General features: G+C 39.0%; 1 pseudogene; it reads left to right on the top strand.

Annotated features, from left to right (window-relative positions):
* Window positions 1-3403: 3403 nt before the first annotated feature.
* LOC102727399 (large ribosomal subunit protein uL1 pseudogene) lies at window positions 3404-3916 on the top strand (annotated as a pseudogene).
* The last annotated feature ends 3199 nt before the right edge of the window (window positions 3917-7115 follow it).

The raw sequence follows: 7115 nt of genomic DNA, 5'->3' as shown, positions 1-7115 counted from the left end.
GTTTGGGAGTTACTTTAACCTCTCTGAAACCTTGCAAGGTTATGAAGATTAAATGGATGACAAATCTATGTACCTATTATTAGTGTCTACCTTATATAAGCCTTCAGTAATAATAGCTGTTATCATTGTTAATATGGAATACTGGAGTTCTAAAATGCAAACATAAAAAAAGAAAGACAGATACTATATGATTTCACTTATATGTGGAATCTAAAAAACAAAACAAAGGAACAAACAAAACACAGAATCGGACCTATAAGTACAGAGAATTGATGGTTGCCAGAGGGGAGGGGTTTGGGGTGGGGAATGGGCAAGATGGGTGAAGGGAAGTGAGAGATTCAGGCTTCCAGTTATGGAATGACTAAGCACTAGGGATGAAATGTACAGCATTGGGAATATAGTCAATGAGCACAGCATGATGTATAGATTTAGCGAATCACTATGTTGCTCACCTGAAACTAATGTAACCGTTTGTGTTAACTATACTTCAATACAAACAGATGAAGTCGATAAACTTCAGAGTGGAAAAATGACTTATCCAAAGTCATAGAAAAGGAGGGACTAGAACCAAGTCCTCCAAGCTCTAAGCCAAATGCTTTTTGCCTCTCCATACTTATCTGTCTCCATGAGGTAATTATGTGAAACACATGCTTCATGGAGCTCATACAGTGGAGAAGTGTGGTGACAAATCCCATGGAGCCGGGGGGACTTGCAGTCAGAAATTGAGTTAAAATCTGGCTCTGCCACACACCAACTTTGTGATCTTGTGAAAGCCATGCATCTTCTATGAACTGCCTTTCCTTCGTCTTGTAAAATGGTGATAATGACCCGTGCTTGCTTTCCAGGAATGTTGTAAAGTCCAAACGAGTTGAAACAGAAGTTTAAAACTGTAAGGAGCAGCAGGTGCATTAGGGATTCGTATTTATAGTACATCCTTAGAAGTGGCAAGGGAGCGTAATTTGCTTAATATTGGTTCATCAGTATCACGAAAATAATTTATTTGACAGGTCTGCTTGCCGGCAAGGAGAAGCAAACAGGATAAGAACTGCTCATTCCAGCAAGGTGGGCATGTGTGTGGGTGCCTCTGATGCGTGTTGCTCTAACAAGAATAAATCCAAGAGCTACAGCTAGCTGGAGTTCTCTCTGCAGCTGTCGTCAAAGAAACCAAGTGTGACATCTGAAAGTGATTAGAAGTGATTCCGATCCGGACTTGAATCCCTTGACAGACATCAACAGGGGTGGAACTCCTACTCAGTTCTTCCACGCCCCCTTTTGCCCTACCTCCCATCTTCGTCTCTCACACTCTCTATCCACCCCAAACCTTTCCATCCTCCATGGAACGTACCTGGGTAAAAACACAAAACAACACAAAACCGAGCCTTAGTGATCTCCATGTTTCTTCTCTCTTATCCTTTGCCCCTGTATTTTATGCTATTAATGGACTAAATATTTGCCTTTCTGATGAAATTTCTCTCCACTTCTCCATTCTTCTCTCTTCTCATTTGCCAATTGTCTGTTGAAAATAGGCCAGAAGCAGAACTGCAGCATTTTGAATCTATTTTTTGAAGGTGGGGAGGGATTGAGGTCTAGTGAAAAGCCCAGAACAAGGCAGAATTTTCTTGAATACATTGGGGAAGGGAAAAACATAACAAACACTTACAAATTAATTTACACCTAAATTTATTATGGTTGGTTTTCATCTCTCAAAAGGAACGACTTAATTAGCAATGTGGATACGAGGATGTGAAATTTGTGTGATGGGACCAGACATACGGAAATTAGTTGTAGGGAGTTGCTTATGTTTTGGTTCACACTCATAGAAGTTTTTCGCCCATATTTTCTTCAGGCATTTAAGTGTCTCTCTTGTGCCCTAGATTTGTGCTACTGACCACACCTCCTACCTACTCTCCTTGTTATTATTAGTTTACTTTTAAGTTCTACTCTCTTAGCAAGTTTCAAATATGCAGTATAGTATCATTAACTGTAGTCACCGTGATATATGTAACATCCCCATGACTTATGTGCTCTCCTTAAATACTGACTTGAAGTCCTGCTTTTGGAAGGAGATGCCTCCATTAAAAATGCTGACTCACGCCCACGGGGCCTCATTTTGAATTGCTTATCTGATTGCTTGAGAGGGTTTAGCAGAAAAAGCCACTGTCCATGGCTGAGCACCACCTTTGTGGATAATTAATGAGCTATGATGGCGTAACTGACACGTTGCAACAGTGTCTGGGTCAGAATTCTTGGATTCGGATTCTTGCTCTGCTACCTACTAGCTGTGTGACTGTGGACAACTACTTAAGCTGTGTCTCCCCTTCCTCTGCAGAGGGAGATAATCTACCAATTCTGTGGTGTCTGGTATTATAGTAAGCACACAGAGCTACTAATCCACTGCCATGATATCTAACAGTTGGAGAGCATTGGTCAAATAAGACCAGATTTCTAGATAAGGGCAATCATAATAACCAGTATCAATAGTATTATTAATAGGATAATAATGGCTCCTATTTACTGAACGCCTACCAGGGGCAGATGCTGTGCTGCATTCTGTGTGTGTGTGTGTGTGTGTGTGTGTGCTTCATTCTTTACATTAATCATTTCATTCAATCCTCACAATACTCCTTTGTATTGAACACTTTTATTATGCCCAGTTCATATGTGAGGGACCTGAGACTCTGAGATAACTGATTTGTCCAGAGCTACACATCCAACAAAGGCAGAGTTGAAATCAAATCCAAGTCCGACATTAAACATGTCATTTTAACTGCTCTAAGCTTCTTGTGAGAGAATTGAGCAAGGAAATTCTATTTTTTAGCGAGAAGACAGTGTGTGTATGTATGCATGTGCTTGGGGGTGTGTGTGTGTGTGTGTGTGGTGTGTGTGTGTGTGTGTGTGTTACACACAAGGGGAACAACAGGAAGAAGAATGGTGGAGCTATGGTCATTGTCTTCAACCTGCTATACAGTTGTCATAGGGAAAGGGATACCATGTTTTTTCTGAATGATCCCAGATGTTATAATATTTTGGGTGACTAGATTTCTGCCCACTTACACAGAACAATTTTCTAATAGCCAGAATTGTTCAAATATGAAATTATCTGCCTTTGGAGATAATAAAGTCTCCATTATTAGAGTTTTTAAAGCAGAGTCTGCTGATATTTGGAAAAGATAGAGGAATTATGTCTAATTGAGAGGGACCACTGAGGTATTTTCTAATCTTACGAGTCCTTATTTCTATAATAAACTTCAAAATTCATGGCAGAAGTGACCCTTCAGCAGGCTCTCTTTTCCTGTTGTTGTGCTGAGTCTCCACGAGCAGCAAAATCTCCTGAGCCGCCCTGGACGAGGAGGTGCGGGAGGTCCTGCCCAGCGGCCAGTGCAAGTGCGGGTAGGTTTTGGAGATGGTGGAGCTGCAGGTCAGCTCAAACTATGAGCCTCAGAAGGACAAATCCTTCTCAGGCACAGTCAGACTTAAGTCCACTTCTCACCCCAAGTTCCCCATATGTTTTTGGGGGGACCAGCAGGACTGTGATGAGGCCAAGGCTGTGGATATTCCCCATGTGGACACTGAGGCACTGAAGAAACTCAACAAGAATAAAAAGTTAGTCAAGAAGCTGGCCAAGAAGTATGATGCCTTTTTGGCTTCAGAATCTCTGATCAGGCAGATCCCACAAATCCTGGGCCCAGGCCTCCATAAGGCTGGCAAGTTCCCTTCCTTGCTGACGCACAATGAGAACATGGTGGCCAAAGTGGATGACGTGAAGTCCACCATCAAATTCCAGATGAAGAAGGTGCTATGTCTGGCAGTGGCCGTTGGCCACGTGCAGATGACAGGAGATGAGCTTGTGTACAACATCCACTTAGCTGTCAGTTTCCTGGCGTCCTTGCTCAAGAAGAATTGGCAGAACATCTAGGCTTTATACATCAAGAGCACCACGGGCAAGCCCCAGCGACTGTACTAAGGCACAGCTTAATAAACTCTAGTGTTACCATTAGGAAAAAAAAAAAAGAAGTGATCCTTCAGCTGGCTTTGTGCATTAGACAGTACACTTTTGATTACAAGTTGTAGAATAAAAACTGGCTTAAGAAAAACGTTCATTACAAGGATTAGGAGGTACCTCAAGAAATCCACAAGCAGGAGTAAGAGAGCTGAAACTGGAGTCTGAAATACCATGTTTTCTCTCTCCATCCTGAATTTATGCTCCTGCCCACAGATTATACTTTCTTCTCCACATCTCTGCAGAGCAGCTTTCTCTCTGTTCCTTTGTCCACTTGGTAGGCAGTAGATATCCATTTGACTGTTTCTGAAATGACATGTCTCTATGAGAGAGATCTTGACAAAGAAAAAGATCTTACTTTTGGTTTCAATTCCTAACTTTTTTGGTGATGCCTTTTTTATCACTTGATTTTATTTTATTTCATCATGATAAGTACACTCTTTTATCCCTATCCCCTATTTCCTGCATTCCCCCACCCATCTCCCCTCTGGTTACCATCAGTTTGTTCTCTATAGTTAAGAGTCTGTTTCTTGGTTTGCCTCTCTCTCTTTTTCCTTTATTCTCTTGTTTTGTTTCTTAAATTCTGCATATGAGTGAAATCATATGGTATTTGTCTTTCCCTGACTGACTTATTTCGCTTAGCATAATACTCTCAAGCTCTATCCGTGTCGCTGCAAATGGCAAGAATTCATTCTTTTTTATAGCTGAATAATATTCCATAAATATATATATGTATATATATTAATCACATTTTTTTAATCCATTCATCTAGTGGACACTTGGGTGCTTCCATAGTTTGGCTACTGTAAATAATGCTACTATAAACATAGAGGTACATGTATCCCTTTGAATTAGTGTTTTTGTATTCTTTGGGTAAATACCCAGTAATGCAATTGCTGGATCGTAGGGTAGTTCTATTTTTATCTTTTGAGGAACCTCCATACTGTTTTCTAGAGTAGCTGCACCAGCTTACATTACAACCAACAGTGCACAAGGGTTCCTTTTTCTCCACATCCTTGCCAAGACTTGTTTTTTGTGTCATTAATTTTAACCATTCTGACAGGTGTGAGAGGGTATCTCATTGTGGTTTTGATTTGTATTTCCCTGATGATGAGTGATGTTGAGCATTTTTTCATGTGTCTGTTGGTCATCTGGATGTCTTCTTTGGGGAAATATCTGCTTATATCTTCCACCCATTTTTTATTGCATTATTTGTTTTGTTGGGTATTGAGTTGTGTCAGTTCTTTATATATTTTGGATACTAACTCTTTGTCAGATGTGTCATCTGCAAATATCTTCTCCCATTCATTAGGTTGCCTTTTAGTTTTGTTGATTGTTTCCTTCTCTGTGCAGAATTTTTTTTAATTTGGTGTAGTCCCAATAGTTTATTTTTGCTTCTATTTCCCTTGCCACGGGAGACTTATCTAGAAAAATGTTGCTACAGCTGATGTCCGAGAGATTACTGCCTGTGCTCTCTTCGAGGATTTTTATGGTTTCAGGTCTCACATTTAGGTACTTAATCCATTTTGAATTTATTTTTGTGTATGGTGTATGAAAGTGGTCCAGTTTCATTCTTTTGCATGTCACTGTCCAGTTTTCCCAATACCATATGTTGAAGAGACTGCCTTTTTCCCATTGTATATTAATTCCTCCTTTGTCGAAGACTAATTTTTTTAATGAGGTAAAATTCAAATAATATAAAATTAACCATTTTAGACTGTACAATTCAATGGCCTTTAGTATTTTCACAATGTTCTGAAACCATCACCTCTATTTAGTTCCAAAGTATTTTTATCACCTCCAAAGTAGACCCTTTACCCATTAAGAAGTCACTTCCCATCTTTCTGCCCCCAGGTCCTGACAATCACTAATCTGCCTTCTGTCTGTGGATTTACACATTCTGCATGTTTTATATAAATGGAATAATACAGTATGTGACTTTTTGTGTCTGGCTTCCTTCACTTAGGAAAATGTTTTTCGTTGTTGTAGCATGTTTCAGTATTCCATTCCTTTTTATGGCAAAATAATTTCCATTGTATGAATATGCCACAGTTTGTTTATCCATTCATCTGTTGATCACATTTGGGTTGTATCTACTTTTTGGCTGTTGTGAATAGTGCTACAGGTTTTGTGTGGATACTCATTTCAGGTTCTTTCAAGCATATCATAGGGGTGGGATTGCTGGGTCATATGGTAAAATTCTATGTTTTACATTCTGAGGAGTTGCCAAACTGTTTTCCACAATGGCTGTACCATTTTACAATCCTACCAGCAACATACAAGGCCTCTAACTTCTCCACATCCTTGCCAAAACTTGCTGTTTTCTTTCTTTAAAAAAAATATATAATGACCTCAGTAAGTCAAAACATAGTGAAAATGTTATCTCTGTGGTTGTGATTTATATTTCCCTAATGACTGAAGAAATCGAATGCAATTTCTCCCCCAGTTTTATTGAGATATAATGGACATACATCATTGTATAAGTTTAAGATATGCAGCATAATGGTTCAACTTACATATATAGTGAAATGATTACCACTATAACTTTAGTTAGCATCCATCTTCTCATATACGTACAATAAAAAGAAAGCAAAAAAGAAGAAGGAAGAAAGAAAAGAGATTTTTCCTTGTGATGAGAACTCTTAAGATTTACCTTCTTAGCACCTTTCCTATATCCCATACAGCAATGTTAGCTACAGTCATCCTGTTGTACATTGCATCCCTAGTACTTATCTCATAACTAGAAATTTGTAACTTTTGACCACTTTCTTCCAATTCCTTTTCCCCTACCCCCATCCCACCTTTGGTAAACACAAATATGATCCCCTTTTTCTAGGAGTTTAATTGTTTTTTGAGTTTGTTTTTTTTTTTTTAGATTTCACATATATGAAAGATCATACTGTGTTTGTTTTTTTCTGTCTGACTTATTTCATGTAGCATAATGCCCTCAAGGTTCATGTATGTTGCTGCAGATGGTGTGATTTTTTTTTCATTTTTATGGCTGAATAATATTCCATTGTGTATATATACCACCACTTCCTTATCCATTCATCCATCAGTGGACCTTAGACTGTTTTCATGTCTTGGCTATTGCACATAATACTGCTGTGAACAT

This window comes from Leptonychotes weddellii, chromosome 7, assembly GCF_054177405.1.
Source record: "Leptonychotes weddellii isolate Sample4059 chromosome 7, ASM5417740v2, whole genome shotgun sequence".
Classification (NCBI taxonomy): domain Eukaryota; kingdom Metazoa; phylum Chordata; class Mammalia; order Carnivora; family Phocidae; genus Leptonychotes; species Leptonychotes weddellii.
This window is presented reverse-complemented; position numbering and strand designations above follow the sequence as displayed.